General features: G+C 42.1%; 1 long non-coding RNA gene across 1 annotated transcript; it reads right to left on the bottom strand.

Annotated features, from left to right (window-relative positions):
• Positions 1 to 661: 661 nt before the first annotated feature.
• On the bottom strand, positions 662 to 6512 carry LOC149974579 (uncharacterized). The gene is made up of 2 exons (XR_016489541.1): positions 6460 to 6512; positions 662 to 1695 (listed from the first exon to the last, which is right to left on the bottom strand). It is a non-coding gene; the product is annotated as an uncharacterized LOC149974579 (long non-coding RNA).
• Positions 6513 to 6780: the final 268 nt, after the last annotated feature.

The raw sequence follows: 6780 nt of genomic DNA, 5'->3' as shown, positions 1-6780 counted from the left end.
ACACCATAACAAAACTCACAGGATATCAGACAAAGTGAATTGTAGTTGCAAAAAACAAGAGAGATCTCTGCATACAAATAGAGATGGAGAGAGACAGATTGAGCTCCAGAGAAAACTGAATGGGTTTTTAAACCAAGGGAAAGGGGATGTGATTGCTTAATGGAAACAGGTCTCTTCTGATTGATGATTGCCACCTGTGAGGGGAGAAGGAGAGAAAAGAAACAGGACACACAGGATACCTGTACCCATAACACTCCCACCCTTAAAAGAGCGACCCTAGGGGGGAATTGAGACCACAGTATTTACAAAACATACCAAAAATCATATATATATACACACACACACGAGACAAAGCATCTGCTAATACATTATCAGAACCATTTGTGACGGATCTCCAAATTATAATTTTGAACAGTGAGAGCCCAACGCATAAGGCACTGGTTCTGGTTGTACATCCGGTGGAGAAACACTAAGGGGTTAAAACCTCTTAGAGCTACCCCCCTACTTTTTTCAATTTCCGCCTGAAGACGTACAAATCTAACAGCCTGTAGCTCTGGCACAGAACCAAGGATATGCATATTCTTGGTACCATTTGAAAGAAAACACTCTGAAGTTTGTGTAAAGGTAGGAGAATATAACACAATAGATCTGGTTTAGATAATACAATGAAAAAAAATGTTGTTTTTTTTATATCATCGTTAAAATGAACAAGATAAAACAAATATTCAGATAGGATGATGGGGACAATTTCAGTGAAAAACAGGAGGGCAACAGTACTTGTGCAAATTTTCAGAATGATAACTTCCAAAATGTGTGCTACATGGCATTTATCATGAAGTCACCCAGGTGTCCCACACAAGTAGCCCAAATGTACCCAAGTGGCCAAATTGGTGAAGGTATACATTTTGAAACAAATAACTATATACAAAATACCAAAATGGTATTCTAACACACCCTCCCAAAAAATAAGAAAAAAAGATATACATTTACAAAATAACATGGGTAACTATTTACACACTTTCAATATTTGGACCCTCAGTCCTCTATCAAATCAAATGTATTTATATAGCCCTTCGTACATCAGCTAATATCTCAAAGTGCTGTACAGAAACCCAGCCTAAAACCCCAAACAGCAAGCAATGCAGGTGTAGAAGCACGGTGGCTAGGAAAAACTCCCTAGAAAGGCCAAAACTTAGAAAGAAACCTAGAGAGAAACCAGGCTATGAGGCGTTGCCAGTCCTCTTCTGGCTGTGCCGGGTGGAGATTATAACAGAACATGGCCAAGATTTTCAAACGTTCATAGATGACCAGCAGGGTCAAATAATAATCACAGTAGTTGTAGAGGATGCAACAGGACAGCACCTCAAGAGTAAATATGAACAGTTTAGGGTTCCATAGCTGCAGGCAGAACAGTTGAAACTGGAACAGCAGCAAGGACAGGTGGACTGGGGACAGCAAGGAGTCATCAGGCTAGGTAGTCCTGACGCATGGTCCTAGGGCTCAGGTCCTCCGAGAGAGAGAATTAGAGGAAGCATACTTGAATTCACACAGGACACCGGATAAGACAGAAGTACTCCAGATATAACAAACTAAATTTGGGCAGATGAATACCACTTGTGGCAGGAGCTGGATGAACCAGCTTCCGTGGGGGATGGACACCTTGACCCTGGGGGCTGCCATTCGGAGTCAGTGTCACTGTGAAAGAAAATGTTCAGTTAGAATAGTTTCACATATGTGCTCTGTATCAACAGGTTTAATATATTATGACAGACCAGCTAGATCTACTGTCTTTATAATATTACAACAGACCAGCTGTATCTACTGTCTCCATTTCACTTTGGCCATTGTTGTGGGCCTGCCCTCCCCTCAACAGCCTCAAATAGGCTATTTCATGTGGGTTGGGGTGGGGCGGCAGACACACGTATCTCACATTTCATGACATTACATGTTTACATATTGCTTCTAAAAAATAAAATTAAAATCAAATAATATTTTAGATTATTAATTTCCAACAACTGCATTAGCATGAGAAGAACTTACCAGTCCAAAACGATGTCCTCTCCCGTTCAAAAAATATTCCTCCACAATCGCTAAATGAATCGTCCTACAACAATCTCTGTCTCACTTTCCCAATCAATTTATTCTAAAATTGTGTGTACATCTGTATATCTAGACTTAGATTTAGCTAGCCCTGACTTAGTCGCCATAATGATTGATATATAAAAAGCTGAATATGCGAAACAACGCTGTGCGTAAAATGTGTTTCTCCTCTGAGCACCGTTCCAAGATTATGCTTTTTCTGTAAAGTTTTTGAAATCTGACACAGCGGTTGCATTAACCTTTCTAGCGAAGGGGTTCTGCGCGACCACATTCCGCTGAAAAGGCAGTGCGCGAAATTCAATTTTAGAAATATGTAAACTTCACATTAACAAGTCCTATACAGCAAATGAAAGATATACATCTTGTTAATCTACCCATCGTGTCCGATTTCAAAAATGCTTTACAGCAAAACATATGATTATGTTATGTCATAGCCAAGTCAAAATAGCCATTTTCCCAGCCAAAGATAGGAGTCACAAAAAGCAGAAATATAGATAAAATGATTCACCAACCTTTGATGATCTTCATCAGATGACTTATAGGACATCATGTTACACAATACATGTATGTTTTGTTCGATAATGTGCATATCTATATCCCAAAATCTCAGTTTACATTGGCGCGTTACGTGCAGTAATATTATGATTACAAAAGATCCGGTGGTTTTGCAGAAATTCTCATAATAAAGATACAAGTCTTATTCACAGAATTAAAGAGACTTAATGTGGCACACACAAGATTGGCGTTTTCTATCAGGAGTTTGAAGCACGTAATAATAAAGGACCAGAGAAACAAGCTGACAGTGAAGATCCTGGAATAGGCAATAACACCAGTACTTGGTCACCTGGCTGTAGTGGACGAGAAAGAGCCTGTTTATCAAAGTGTCTTTTCATACTCCTCTGTGAGGAGCTTCCTTTGCGAGAGCACAGGCTTGGTGTAGGCGCTCACGAAAGCGACTAACGTTGTCCAACACATTCTCATCTCTCCCACACAACTCCTGGGACAAAAACTGTTCTTTGAGGACTTTCATTGGTCCTCTCACTGTGTGACCAAACACTAGTTTAGCCGGGCTGAACCCTAGGGACTCCTGTACAGTTTCACGAGCAGCAAACAAAACTAGAGGAACTCCATCATCCCAATCTTTCTCAGATTCCAAACAATATTTTAGTAGCATAGACTTCAGTGTCTGATGCCATTGTTCAAGCGCACCTTGAGACTCTGGGTGATAGGCGCTTGCCACACGGTGCGTAATTGACAAGGATTTTAACACCTGCTTGAAGAGCTTTGATAGGAAATTAGTACCTTGGTCACTGTATACCACCTTAGGTAACCCGAATGTCATGAAGAATTTAATTAAGGCTTTTACTCACTACCGGAGCTGTAATCCTTCGCAGAGGAATGGCCTCGGGGTATCTTGTTGCCATACACAACCGTTAACAGAAACTGATTGCCCGATTTTGTCTTCGGTAACGGTCCAACACAATCAACCACTACTTGATCGAATGGTTCACCTATGACAGGTATTGGACAAAGAGGAGCGGGAGGAATAACCTGATTTGGTTTTCCTGTTATCTGACATGTGGCATGTCCGACAGAACTGAGCCACATCTTGTTTTAAACCTGGCCAAAAGAAATGTCGAAGGATCCGATCATAAGTCTTGGTGATTCCTAAATGACCAGACCACTGGTGATCATGAGCAAGGGATACATTTTGTCAAAAGGCTGTAGGAATCACTATTTGGTAAACAGCATTCCAATCTCCGTCCGTGTCAACATGGGATGTCCATTTACGCATGAGGAGATTACCATCAATGAAGTAAGCCACGTTCTTCTTCTTTACCTCTTCCAATGAGACAACCTTAGAAAAACATTTAGCAAGCTTGTTGTCAACCTTTTGGTTAACAATCAGCAGCTCACAAGTGACTGGTAAATGTATTGCATCAGCAATAAGTTCAACATTCTTCGATTCTTCCCTGGGCTGTTTGTCAGAAGTGATCAGCTTCCCAGAGGTAGCACACAACCCATCCTCTTGAGCAACCTCTTTGAAAAGAACAGTGTTCGACAAATCTATTACGTCACCCTCGTCGTGCCTGAGCACGAGTGACAGCACAAGCGGGGAACACGTGGATAACTCTGTGCCAGTTCATTAGAGAGAGAGTGGTCACTTTTATCCATTACGGGTACTACCTTTCCTCCGGAAATATCGTTTCCCATTATAAAGGTCACACTTTTTACTGGCAAAATAGGACGTACCCCCACTCTAAATATTCCACTGATTAACTCAGTGTACACTCACAAAGTGCAATGGCACTGGGACAAAACCCATTTCAAAACCCTGAACTAACACACTGGAACCACAGTATGTATAATCGGATAAGGGCAACACAGACAATATAAACGACTGTGCCGCACCAGTATCGCTAAGGATTTTAACCGGACGCTGAGTCATTCGGTAGGGACACAAACTCCTCCAAAATGAACGGTTCATAACTGCGGCCGGGGTCTGGGACTTTCAAATTACAGTTACTCTGAGACACCGGTTTCGTTTCAGACCTCACAACCGTACGAATTAGCCCAACACCTGTTGGCGGCTTGGCACGAAGAGGAAGCCCTTGTTTGCGTTTTAGCAGGAAGCAATCATTAATCATATGTCCCACGTTATGGCAATAGAAACAGGGACGCTCATTTTTCTGGCGTGCTTGATATACTGCTGGCCGACTAGGGCTAAAAGTAGGCAACTCAGTGGCTCTACTCAGTATGAGTCGAAAACACGCTCTTGTGCGTCACAAACTCGTCTGCTTCTGACAGGGAAGATACTTTGTTTTTTAAAGTAAACTACAATGTGTTCAGGTAAGCAATTTTTAATCTCTTCCAACAAGATTTACTCCCAGAGAGAGTTGAAATCAGTTACCTTGCTAGCAGCATGCCATTTATCAAACAGATTTCCCTAGTCTCTAGCTAATTCCACATAAGTCTTACTAAAAGACTTTCTATGAGACCTAAATCTCTGTCGGTATGCCTCAGGCACAAGCTCATAGGCGCGAAGAACAGTAGCTTTGACCACTTCATAATTCAAACTGTCTTCAAGCGGTAGCTCTGACAAAACCTCTTGGGCTTTACCAGTTAATTTACACTGAAGTAATAGGCACCATATCTCTTCAGGCCATTTCAATGCTACATGTTCAAAAACAAAAATAGGAGTCAACCTCTGACTCTGAACAAAGGTACTAAGGCAATCTGCCTACTAATGTCAAAAGTGTTGGAAGCTACAGCTGGTGAGGATGCCTCACTAACAGGCACAGCAGGAACGGAGGCTAGCCTCGCTGTCTGCCTCCAGTTCCATCTGGCGCATTTTGAACTCCATCTGACGTTCTTTTTCTGCCTCAATTTTACACATTTCCAAATGCCGCTGTTCTTTCTGCCTCAATTTGACACATCTCCAACTGGAGATTCTCTCGCCTAATTTGGGCTCTCTTCCGCCTCCAGTTGGAACTGTATTGAACGGAAATCCCTCTTGGCATCACCGGTTGAGAGTGGGGAGTGGGGATAAAACGGGGCAATGTGGCTGGAGCTTTAGCCTCGCATTCTCAGACACCAACGGGCTTACAGGAGCAGCAACATCCCCTACATGGGTAGAAGGCTCAGGCAGCGGTAACACAAGCCCCTGCTCTTCCAACAAAACATTTAACACCAGCTGTTTAACCTCCACCTTAACTAAACACTGCAAAATAGATACTGAATAATGGTCAGCCAAGGTCAGTAAATTAACTCTATGAAATACGTCAAAAACCTCCCACGTAAGGTTATCCAAAAAAATATTTCAAATCAAAAGTAGACATTTTGAATAACCACCAAAACACAAGAGCCAACAAATTGCAAACACTAATATTACATCAGCTATGACGCTCAACACTGAACTAGACCACTAACAATCTGCACGAGCGTCATGGGTGTCAGTAATGACAAATCCCAGATGAGCCCCCACTTATGTTACGAATCCCTTTCGCCCGGCAGTCTAGGGAGGATGGTAACGAGACCCGGAACATAACTCATGCAAAGTATATTAGTGAAAAAGTAACCGTGAGAACATAAACCACAGAGAACTAAATTACCGTCAAAAACGCATGGTTTATTTTTAAACACACGGTAAAGAGGAGCTGGAAAAGGGTCTGAGCTAGTCTACCTGCTTCAACAGCTAGCTAACTAACCAAAAATACAGTGGGTGGTCCGACCAGTTCTAACTAGTGTATTTAGACTAAGTTTACCTACGGGTAGTGTATGCCCATGGGCAACTTGTCTTGGTACCCCCTTTCCCACCATCAAACAAACAGTCAAACACCATAACAAAACAATACTCACAGGATAATGGACAAAGTGAAATGTAGTTGCAAAAAACAAAAGCGAGATCTCTCTCTCTCTGGAGAGAGAGACACAGAGAGATTGAGCTCAAGAAAACAACTGAATGGGTTTTTAAACCAAGGGAAAGGGAATGTGATTGGGTAATGGAAACAGGAGGAGGTGTGTCTTCTGATTGATGACTGTTGGGGAAATAATCCCAAATACTACTGTGTGTGTGTGTGTGTGTGTATGTGTGTGTGTGTGTGTGTGTGTGTGTGTGTGTGAATGCGTGTACGCCTTCTTGCTTTCATGCATGCATGCATGCGTGTGTGATTGATGTAA

The sequence above is a fragment of the Oncorhynchus mykiss genome, chromosome 20 (assembly GCF_057628025.1).
Source record: "Oncorhynchus mykiss isolate SJ-2025 chromosome 20, ASM5762802v1, whole genome shotgun sequence".
Taxonomy (NCBI): Eukaryota; Metazoa; Chordata; class Actinopteri; order Salmoniformes; family Salmonidae; genus Oncorhynchus; species Oncorhynchus mykiss.
The sequence above is the reverse complement of the archived record's forward strand: the minus strand, read 5'-3'. Positions and strand labels throughout refer to the sequence as shown.